Source organism: Neopsephotus bourkii, unplaced genomic scaffold (assembly GCF_033783945.1).
Source record: "Neopsephotus bourkii isolate Nb327-2 ecotype Australia unplaced genomic scaffold, CSIRO-AGI_Nbou_v1 NB_1396, whole genome shotgun sequence".
In the NCBI taxonomy this organism is placed as follows: Eukaryota; Metazoa; Chordata; class Aves; order Psittaciformes; family Psittacidae; genus Neopsephotus; species Neopsephotus bourkii.
Window position 1 is genome coordinate 43,766 of NW_026901874.1, and position 10,978 is coordinate 54,743.

The following is a 10,978-nucleotide window of genomic DNA, read 5'->3' on the forward strand; positions in this document are numbered from 1 at the left end:
TTCCATACCACAGCACGTCATGCCCAGCATATAAACTAGGGGGAGTCACCCAGAAGGCCCAGGTTGCTGCTCCGGTTGGGCTGGGTATCAGTCAGTGGGTGGTGAGCAATTGTATTAAGCATCACTCGGGTTTACTGGGGGGGGGTTTCCCTTCCCTTTTTAGTTTTATGTTCTCTCCCCTTGTTATTTCCCTTATCATTATTATTGGTGGTGGTAGCAGTACAGGGTTTGTGTTATACTTAGTTACTGAAATATTCTTATCTCAACCCATGGGAGTTACATTTTTTCCATTCTCCTCCCCATCCCTCCAGGAGCAGGGGGAAGAAGGGGGAAGTGAGTGAGCGGCTGTGGGGTTCTGAGTTACTGGCTGAGCTTATAGCTTAAATCATGACAAGGACCCAGCCAGGCAACTTAAAAAAATTGTGATCAGCTCTGGGGAGATATCTCATAAATCTGCTTTTTATACTGCCATTTAAAAATAGACAAATCATGTGTAATACAAGCTGGTGCTTCTGATCCAGAATCATCCACAGCCATTGCTTAGGCCCCACAGAGCCATAGCTTCTGGAGAGCTAAGGAAACCCAGCAGCTGTTTTCCCAGGTTCCCAGACATAAACAATGTCCTGCCATCCGAATGGGCAAAGGGGTGAAGATATTAACAGTAAACAAAAAATAGTAACATTGAAGGAAAAAAACTGCTGGACTGGAGACAACTAAGCTTGTGAGCAACTACTGCCAACAGGACAGAGAAAACCACAATACTGTAAAGCAGTCAGCAACCTGCTGTACACAAGCTGCCCTGGGAAACCCCCATGAACCCTGAAGGCGATCTGCCAGTGAGAGGCACAGGCACTTAACTGCAGCAGAATTTGGCTGCTCAGGGAGATCAGGACAGTGGAGCAGAGTGGGCAATGACTGGAGCTGGGTGCTCTACAGCTACTTCATGTATAGAGGTATATGGCAAGCCAAGACATCCAACACAAGTCATCTCACCTATTCTATGTGTTTTCTGCTTGGCAAGGGCACTTCAGAACATGGGAAGAGACAGCTTGGGAGCCTCTATGGAAGACATCCACAGGTACCCTCTGTAATCTGTAATTACACTCAGTAATCTGCCAGTTAGCTGTAGCCCCAGGAACCTACCCAAAAGAGGCAGCGAATCCCATGGGAGTGTAGCTCCAATAACCCACACGTCCCATATGTAGCTAGTGAAATTGAGGTTACAAATAAGCTCTGAGCATGAACGGCCATACTGTCTGCCCTGGGGAACATGCCTGCATTCCCAAGACTCAGGTATGGAGGCACGCCTGGGGGTTCTGTGGGGTCCCTGAGAGCAGGGGATAGTGATGATCAAGGTGCCCAGGGAGGATTCCAGGACAAGAAGGGATCTGTGTTACCTAGAACAGAGTCATTTCACAGCTACAGGTTGCACAGCAAACAGATTCAGAGCAGCCCCGTGGAGAAGGACTTGGGGGTGCTGGTCGATGAGAAAATGAGCATGAGCTGGCTTCAGCGTGCGCTCGCAGCCCAGAAAGCCAACCGTATCCTGGGCTGCATCAAAAGGAGTGTGACCAGCAGGTCAAAGGAGGTGATCCTGCCCCTCTGCTCTGCTCTCGTGAGACCTCGCCTGGAGTATTGTGTGCAGCTCTGGTGTCCTCAACATAGAAAGGACATGGAACTGTTGGAACAAGTCCAGAGGAGGGCCACGAGGATGATCAGGGGACTGGAGCACCTCCCATATGAAGACAGGCTGAGAAAATTGGGGCTGTTCAGCCTGGAGAAGAGAAGGCTGCGTGGAGACCTCATAGCAGCCTTCCAGTATCTGAAGGGGGCCTATAGGGATGCTGGGGATGGACTCTTCATTAGGGACTGTACTGATAGGACAAGGGGTAACAGGTTCAAACTTAAACAGGGGAAGTTTAGATTGGATATAAGGAAGTTCTTTATTGTGAGGGTGGTGAGGCACTGGAATGGGTCGCCCAAGGAAGTTGTGAATGCTCCATCCCTGGCAATGTTCAAGGTCAGTCTGGGCAGAGCCTTGGGTGACATGGTTTAGAGCGAGGTGTCCCTGCCCATGGCAGGGGGATTGGAACTTGATGATCTTAAGGTCCTTTCCAACCCAAACCATTCTGTGATTCTATGATTCTATGATTATGGCCAAGAGATCTAGGGAGTCTGGGGAGTGGGGGCATGTAGGACAAAGGAGCTGAGAGCACCCAGAAACAAGAGTAAGGATGACAAGGCACCTGGGTGTCCTCTGGAGCAGGGGGGTGCAGGTTCCCCTGAGCATAGGTTGGTCATGGTCAAGGATCCCAGGTGGTGCCAGGAGAAGATGGACCTGTGCAATGAAGGTCCCCACAGTAGGGTCATGATGGTCTGGGGGGTGCCAGGGAGTGAGGATGGTGATAACCATGGTGTCTGAAGTACCACCCAGGAGTGGAGGCCATACTGGAGGAGTGATGATCCCCCACATATTTGATGCTGGGGTGGCAGCTATTTGGGGTAGAGCAGGAGGCTGTGGGGTGGCCATTTAGGTCAGGCAAAACCAGTGGCTGTGAACACCACCGTGGGGGTGGTTGGAGAGTGCTGGTCCCACAGTAGGGAAGATGCAGGACCCTCATCTTCTGTGTGAGGTACGGATGCTGGTGGTTGCCCCCTCTGTCCTGGCTATGATCCTGCATTGTCAGGGGCCACCAGCTCTGCAGGGCAGCCAGTTTGAGGAGGTTTGCCCACCACCCTTGTAAGGGTGCCCAAGTTTCTAAAGGAGCCTGGGGCTCCCAAGGTGGCAGGATATGAAGCAAGGCTTTTTTCTGAATTGGGACAGCTTGTCCAGCAAGGACAGAGGGCACCAGCCTGCCCCTAGAGCAAGGGCTAATTCCGACTTGCCTCCATGCTGGGCAAGCCCATCCTGCCACTGTTCCTTCTTCTGTACTTTCTTAGTACTGCTTTAATTCATGTTTTCCACAGTTGGGGATATAACAGCCTCAACTCCCAAGGTCATAGAATCACAGAATCACAGAATCCCAGACTGGTTTGGGTTGGAAGGGCCCTTAAAGCTCATTCAGTTCCAACCCCCTGCCACGGGCAGGGACACCTTCCACTAGAGCAGCTTGCTCCAAGCCCTTGTGTGCAACCTGGCCTTGAACACTGCCAGGGATGGAGCATTCACAATCTCCTTTGGGCAACTGCACAAGACACGCCATTCAGAACTGGCCCTTCCCAAAACATTCCCATGCAGAATCACTGAGGACCCCATCACCTGCCTTCAATGGGATGTTTCCCCATCAACCCACAGGGGCTGCTCCCAGGAGCAGGGCTGTGGTCTAGTGTCCAGGCTAGCACTTGCTCCTCTTCCCTGCTGGGCATATCTTCCAGGGGAGTCCAAGGAAAACATTCCATATCTTCCTTGCAAAGGCAGAATGCATGAGTCAGGGCTTGCTGCTGCTCCATCCTGCCTTTCAGTGCTATTTATTTGTCAACGTTGGTTTTCCAAGGCTTCTTGTAGGTTGTGTGAAGCTCAAGTTTTCCTACACTGCAAGATCCTGCAAGGTCCATGCAAGATGCTGCAAGAGGGTAGGGATCTTGGAGACAACCTCTGGAGGTCCTGGGGACCAGCCAGCAGTGGACCTAGGCTAGCCCTGGAAAGGGTTTTCTTGGCATTCCTTGTAACCACCACCCATGGGAGCAGTGCTGGTATTACAAGGGAGGTTGAACCAGGGTCTTGTTAGCACCACCCTCATCCAGACATCCAGGTTTGCCCCCAACCTTAAATTCCCAGGATGGCAGCAGGTGCCCACAGGTACTCCAGACCTCAACCTCATTACCCCTTGGCCAACTGCAGTGGCCAACACAGCTCTGTGCTTCACAGCACCTTTCACTGCTGGGCCACGGGGTGCCTTGAGAATGGCCACGGGCAGCTCATCCTACAAACACCTTCTGAGGGGCTGGAGGAGCATCTGCTGATACAGATATCCATCTCCATCCCTGTTACATCTGTTTAAACAGCTTGTCCCAGGCGTTTTGGATGGCAGCCAGTTTTCAGCTGACTTCAGCCTCTCCCACTGAGTCACCAGGAGCTCTGTATCCAGTCTCTGTTCATCTTCCCAGCTCAGAGAGATGTCAGGGAGCACAGGGAGCCTTGAATCTCTCAACTAGGAGCCAGCCCAACACTTCAATGGGCTCAGATCTTCCCTGCCTTCAGGGCTACCCTTCTGTGTGTCCATCAGCCAAGGGGTTTCCTCTGAATTGGTGAGGGATTAGACAGGGTTGGATTAAAATCTTACTGATGCTGTGCAAATTTAAACCTCCTCCTCCTCCAAATGCCAGGGATTTCTGTGGGAATAAATGATTCTTCACACTGGGGATTTATCTTCTTGTCATAGTTTAAGCCCAGCCAGTAACTCAGAAGCATGCAGCCACTTACTCTCCCTCTTCTTCCCTCTGCCCCGCCTTCCCCCCCCCCCCCCACTGCTGGAGAGATGGGGAGGAGAATTGAAAGAATGTAACTCTCACGGGTTGAGATAAGAACAGTCCAGTAACTAAGGTATAACACAAACCACTGCTGCTGCCACCAATAATAATGATAAGGGAAATAACAAGGAGAGAGAATACAACCGCTCACCACCCGCTGAGACCCAGCCCGACCCGAGCAGCGACCTGGGCCTTCCAGGTAACTGCCCCCAGTTTCTATACTGGACATGACATGTTGTGGTATGGAATACCCCTTTGGCTAGTTTGGATCAGGCGTCCTGTCTCTTCTTCCTCCCGACTTCCCCTTCTCCCTGGCAGAGCATGAGACTAAAAGTCCTTGATCAGAGTAAACATTCCTTAGCAACAACTGAAAACATCATCGCTGTTATCATCGTTCTCAGACTAAAGTCAAAACCACAGCACTGCACCAGCTACTAAGAAGGAACAAAATGACTGCTACTACTGAACCCAGGACACTTCTCCACATGAAGTCCGACTTTATCAAATGACAGCTTTTAGAAGGCTGCCTTGCCAAAGGAGCAGAGCCCTGTGCCTGAGATAATCGCATGATTAATTAGGATTTTGGAAGAGCAAAATCTCTGTGTACTCTAAGCTGGAAGGACTGGGGTGTCACCCCATGTGGGGGTTCAGAAACCACCTTCACATGGAGCCTTTTGCACCCTGAACTGTGTGATTAAAGGGAAGCAAAGGAGTTCTACAGCACAGAATTTTCTACGTTATTTTTCATTGCACTTTTAATGTGGGTCAACGTGGCGTTTTCCACATGGCTTTCCCCGTGCTTTAGCTCAGCCATGAAACACGAAGCCAGTCAAAGGTCTGGCTCCAGAGATGGCATCAGGGAGGTAATAGCCCTGGACAGGGACTCCCCAGGACCTTGCTAGGGGTTTGGGGGTGCTGCCTGCAGATTTGTGTCATCTCCTGGCATTTAGTCATGTACCCTGATGCTGTGGCACCAGCACTTCCCAAGGACCTGAAGAGCCCTCTTGCACAGAGATGTGGGTGATGATGCAGAAGTTGGGCTACAGGTGTCTGAGGGATGTCCCGTCCCTTGTGCCAGAGGGACGATCATGTTGGGGATATGTCAAACACAGGGGATGCTCCACAGCATCAAGTGCTGCCACAGCCAACCCCCTTGGTCTCTCTCAACTGGGCTTTGCTATGGGGCTGGGGCCAGATTCCCACCACATACCAAAGCAGTTGGGTGGTGATGGACACAGGCTCAAGGCTGGCCATCAGGCAATACCCTGAACTCAGCCCACCAAAGCAAGTGGGTCTGAGGGGACCAGCAGAGCTCTGCACCATCCTCCCCTTCTACTCAGGGCTGGGGTTCCACCAGCCAGACACCAGCTTCCCCAGCAGCACAGGGACTCCTGGCCAGGCTCCTGGAAAGCCCGAGCAGCCTGGGAGCCACCAGCTCCAAAGGGATGAGAGCCAGAAGCAGGAGGAAGCAGTTGGATGCTGCGGGGTAAATTAGGTCACAAATGGCTGCCAGAAGCACAGTGCTGCTCACCAGACCCAAGCCTCTGCCCCACCACTGTGGGCTGGTGGGATGAAAAAGAGTTTGCCATCCCAGGGCTATTCACCCCCTCATCCACAGCCCATGGTGACCACAGGGGCCAAACAGGCATCAGGAGATGCTATTTTAAGCCTCCTGGCTGGGTGCTGGATCCCTCCACCCCAGCCATTTGGTGTGTTTCCCAAGCACACACCCCAGCCATCCCCATTTTGTACCCCCTCCTTCCCCCATGCACGGACTGACTCCTGCACCAGCAGAGCCGGGTAATTTTCCATGGCATGGCCAATGCCAGCAGCAGCGTATGGAACTGTCATCACTGGTGCAAAAGTAGAAGCTCCTTTTTATCCTCTGGCTGGAGCCTTTCTTTCCTCACATCTCCATATCCAGAGCAGAGTGGACAGTCAGGGACCTGTGGTCCCAGGCCCTGGGACAGATCCAGGTAACCCTATGTAGTGACAGGGAAGCCTGGAGCTGAAGGGTCATGTGAAGGGGTGGGGATGGGGTTTTACACTCTCTACCTGCAACGAGCACCAATGCAAGCTGGAAGCACCTCCATGTGGGAGGTCTTCTTATGGGATTTGTTGGTAGGGAAACTGAGGCAAGGAGCAGCTGGGCCTGGGCAGGGACTGCCAGGGTCACAAGCCTATTCCACAGGCAGCCTTATGGCACTTTCAGCGTCATGTGGTAGAGAGTGGAGCATGTGGATGGAGAAAAGGTCACAGAGATGGGGATGCTGCTGGGGCTCCAGAGCAAAGCTCCAGTGGAAGCTCAGCTCCCAGCAGCATTCCCCCCCTCAAGAGTCACCTCTCTTGAACAAGACCAGATTGAGAGCCATGTGGTGCTCTTCCAGCTAGGACCACCAGCACTGGAGCTGCCTCAGCAGTCATGCTGCAAGTGGAGGGGCCAGAACTGCTGAACCCAGCAAGGCTACTGCGGGCAGAGGGGAGGTGGCAGAACACAAGGCCCTGGGACTTTTCATTTCCCCTACCTCCAGAAGAAACCTGCAGAGATTTCATGAAAAAAGAGGATAAAAGCCATAAAACTGACAAAAATGCTCCAGCAAGGCCCTGTTTCTCCCCAAAGTTCCTGTTGCAAGGACCACAGTGCCACCTCAACCTGGCAGACATGAGCTGGGACCCCTAACCCCACTGAAGGTACCTCTGTGCTGATGGTGCCACAAAGACCTGTGGTGGAGGAAAGCTGGTGATGGATGGAGCACGGGAAGAGACAGCTTGGGAGCCTCTATGGAAGACATCCACAGGTACCCTCTGTAATCTGTAATTACACTCAGTAATCTGCCAGTTAGCTGTAGCCCCAGGAACCTACCCAAAAGAGGCAGCGGATCCCATGGGAGTGTAGCTCCAATAACCCACACGTCCCATATGTAGCTAGTGAAATTGAGGTTACAAATAAGCTCTGAGCATGAACGGCCATACTGTCTGCCCTGGGGAACATGCCTGCATTCCCAAGACAAGTTATTCCTGATTTGTACCAATCAACATCAGAAGCATCAATACTTTCTGTCTTGGACTTGCACAGCTGTGAATCTGGGATTCCTTGAGGAGCCAGGCTTGCTCCTAAAAGCCTAGAAATGATCTGCTGCAAACCCATAGAGCTGTTTCTAATGCAACAGCATGTCTGGGACAGCTGACCTACCATGGACACCTAGCCCTGCATTTTGCAGTTCAGAGTCCCCGTTGGTCATCAGCCTCAAGTTACTACTTACCACTCCACTTGCATGGGGGAAGCAAAGATAATGTTAAAATAGGTGTAGCTGCTAATTAGATATTTCTTGTGTGGTTCAGCTCACTGCTGTCAGCCAGAAGCATTTCAGTCACACAGGCAGTGGTAGCTACACTCAGAGAAGGACCCACTTCATTTTGGGAGGGAATAATACCCCTTAGAGCTCCCCAGAAATCTGAAGAGCCATGTAATATGCTGCAGGCTCAGGCAAGCAGAAAAGCTCTTCAGATGTATTCAAGGCTGCTCAGTCCCCTGCTACCAGGCCCATGGGCAGTGGGAGATGTTCTCTCCAGCCTCTGCACCCCACAGTCCCCAGGTCTGAAAGATTCCAGCACAAACTGGTGTCACCTACTCCATTAACTGCACTGCTGTAAATAAAGAACCACAGCAAAGGGATTAATTTGGGCTGAATATATAGCACAGGAAGGGCTTGTTCTCACTTGTCTGTATAGACGAGCGAGGGTCAAAACGGTAGGTGACAAGGTGCATGGGAAGCTGCAAGATCCAACGTTGCATGTGGGCAGCGCATGGACAGCTCGAGTCAGCTCAGGAGTTGAGTGTCGTCATCGGACACCTCCTGATTGCCTCAGCACCCTTTTTCACAGATTTGCATATCCCACTTGCCCTTGGTCATCGTGCTTGTAGCAAGCGTGGTTAAAGCCCTTCCCAAATCTTCGCTCGCAAAGCCAAGCCATCAATCAATCAATCAATTACTAAATTGAGAGGGGAGTAAAAATATCTAACTTGTTGAACTTACTCCTCCAAGTTGGGAGGAGATTCAACTTTCTATTTCTTCTCATCTAGAGCCTGATTACAGATTTCTAATTTACAGGGAGAAAGGAAGGTGAAGCTGAAATAGGTGAAAACTCCAAACTCCCCCCACAGTTCTCAAGGAGTAACTGGCAGCCCAAGATCACAGCACTCAACAGAAATGGGTTCCCCCACCACACTCAGGCAGACTCACCTTAAAATCTGTGTTGTTGATGTATTCAAACACCAGAGCAGGGGTCTTTGACTGCAAAAGAGAAAGAAAGTCATGGTTTAAAACTGCCTGGGTCGTAGCAATCCCAGACACAGCTACAGGCTGGACAGAGAAGAGATTCAGAGCAGCCCTGCGGAGAAGGACTTGGGGGTGCTGGTCGATGAGAAAATGAACATGAGCCAGCAGTGTGCGCTTGCAGCCCAGAAAGCCAACCGTATCCTAGGCTGCATCAAAAGGAGTGTGACCAGCAGGTCAAAGGAAGTGATCCTGCCCCTCTATTCTGCTCTTGTGAGACCTCACTTGGAGTATTGTGTGCAGTTCTGGTGTCCTCAACATAAAAAGGACATGGATCTGTTGGAACAAGTCCAGAGGAGGGCCACGAGAATGATCAGGGGACTGGAGCACCTCCCATATGAAGACAGGCTGAGAAAATTGGGGCTGTTCAGCCTGGAGAAGAGAAGGCTGCGTGGAGACCTCATTGCAGCCTTCCAGTATCTGAAGGGGGCATATAGGGATGCTGGGGATGGACTCTTCATTAGGGACTGTGGTGGTAGGACAAGGGGTAATGGGTTAAAACTTAAACAGGGGAAGTTTAGATTGGATATAAGGAGGAAATTCTTTCCTGTTAGGGTGGTGAGGCACTGGAATAGGTTGTCCAGGGAGGCTGTGAATGCTTCATCCCTGGCAGTGTTCAAGGCCAGGTTGGATGAGGCCTTGGGTAATATGGTTTAGAGCGAGGTGTCCCTGCCCATGGCAGGGGGGTTGGAACTCGATGATCTTAAGGTCCTTTCCAACCCTAACTATTCTATGATTCTATGACCTCTAGTCACTGGGCAGGACAGCAACCAGAAGGATGAAAAGTGCTTAATATCCAATTGCCCAAGGGGATATTTCCAGATGCCAGACAGAAGTTGGAAGGCCACAGGCTCTGCTTTCTTACAGAACATTTATAGGGCTACAAAACTTCTGCCGTCATGGAAAACTCACATAAGGGGTGTAAAAGAATCTGGGGAACGTGGAGAGGAACATGAGCCCATGCAAACCAACCCACCTCAGGAGACCCTGATGAGCTGGACACCGCTCACCCCCGGCTGCACAAAGGCACAGGCAGCACCTAACCCAAGCTGAGAGCTGGAGCCAAGGGGCAGCTTCTCGTGCTTGCAGCTGGTGGGAAGGCAATACATGGGCACCTACCACTGGATCCTTGACAGTGTCAACCAGATTAATGATGTTGGTGCCACCACGTAGATTCTCCAGAATCTTAACCTCGCGTTTTATCTTCTTTTTTTTCACTGGCTTAAATAGACAAAAGAAATTAGAAGTGAGAGTTCTTTCAGAAATTAACATCGATTTCTGCCACCATTTTTGACTGGATCATATCACCTCCCCTCCTCTCCTGCTCCCACCCTTACCATGGAACATCTTTAGCATGAACTAGGACTCATCAGTGAAAGCTTTCCACTCATCAGAGGAAAATCAAACCACTCCAGACAAACATAATTGTGACTCCAGTAACTGTGGTTAAAAGCATCCTAGACTCCTCTGTGGAAATCTCAGCACACTCATTCTGTGTTATGCATCTAGAGCCACAGGACAAGCATGGCGTACCTCATATCTCAGCTTTTGTTTACCAGCACAAACCAGTTCTTTACTCCTTAATCCCAAACCATTTCTCAACAAGTACTTCATTCCAATGGAACAACAACCTGAGAGTCTCCAACACTAAGATTTCTCATAAGCTCAGACACTGCTACACCTAACTGCATGCAACCAGCCCAAGAGCATACACCCAACTGCATAGCATCTATATACCATGATCAGTTTTAAAGCCTACAGACATTTGAAACATCACAGACCCAGGAACTCCCTCTGCAAAGTAAGCTTTTTTCTGGCCATCACCCTACACAGACTGACACAGACCAGCTGCTCCCAAGGCAGGGCATCCACTCCCAGGACAGCACTAGCTCTGTGCCTGCTTGGAAGAAAAGGCAGCTTAGAGCAGCTAGGTGAGCCTTGGTTAGTGACCGGTGTGGGCATCACTGGTTGCAAGTCACTGTGTCTAGCAGCCCTTCACTGCAGAGCTGGAACATCCCCTCCTGCACCATTGGTACCACTGCAGAGCCATCCTACAGGGACTGGTAAAGCCATTGCTCTATCTCTGAGGTTTGATGATGAAAACCTTCCTCTCCAGACATTTTGCTTTCTACAACATTCACCATTTAGCATGGAGTCTGCTATATGAGGGG

The 10,978-nt window shown here is 50.9% G+C and overlaps 1 long non-coding RNA gene across 1 annotated transcript; it reads right to left on the reverse strand.

Annotated features, from left to right (window-relative positions):
- Positions 1-2,162: 2,162 nt before the first annotated feature.
- On the reverse strand, positions 2,163-10,574 carry LOC133220034 (uncharacterized). Its single transcript, XR_009727629.1, has 3 exons — positions 9,927-10,574; positions 8,715-8,765; positions 2,163-4,332 (listed from the first exon to the last, which is right to left on the reverse strand). It is a non-coding gene; the product is annotated as an uncharacterized LOC133220034 (long non-coding RNA).
- Positions 10,575-10,978: the final 404 nt, after the last annotated feature.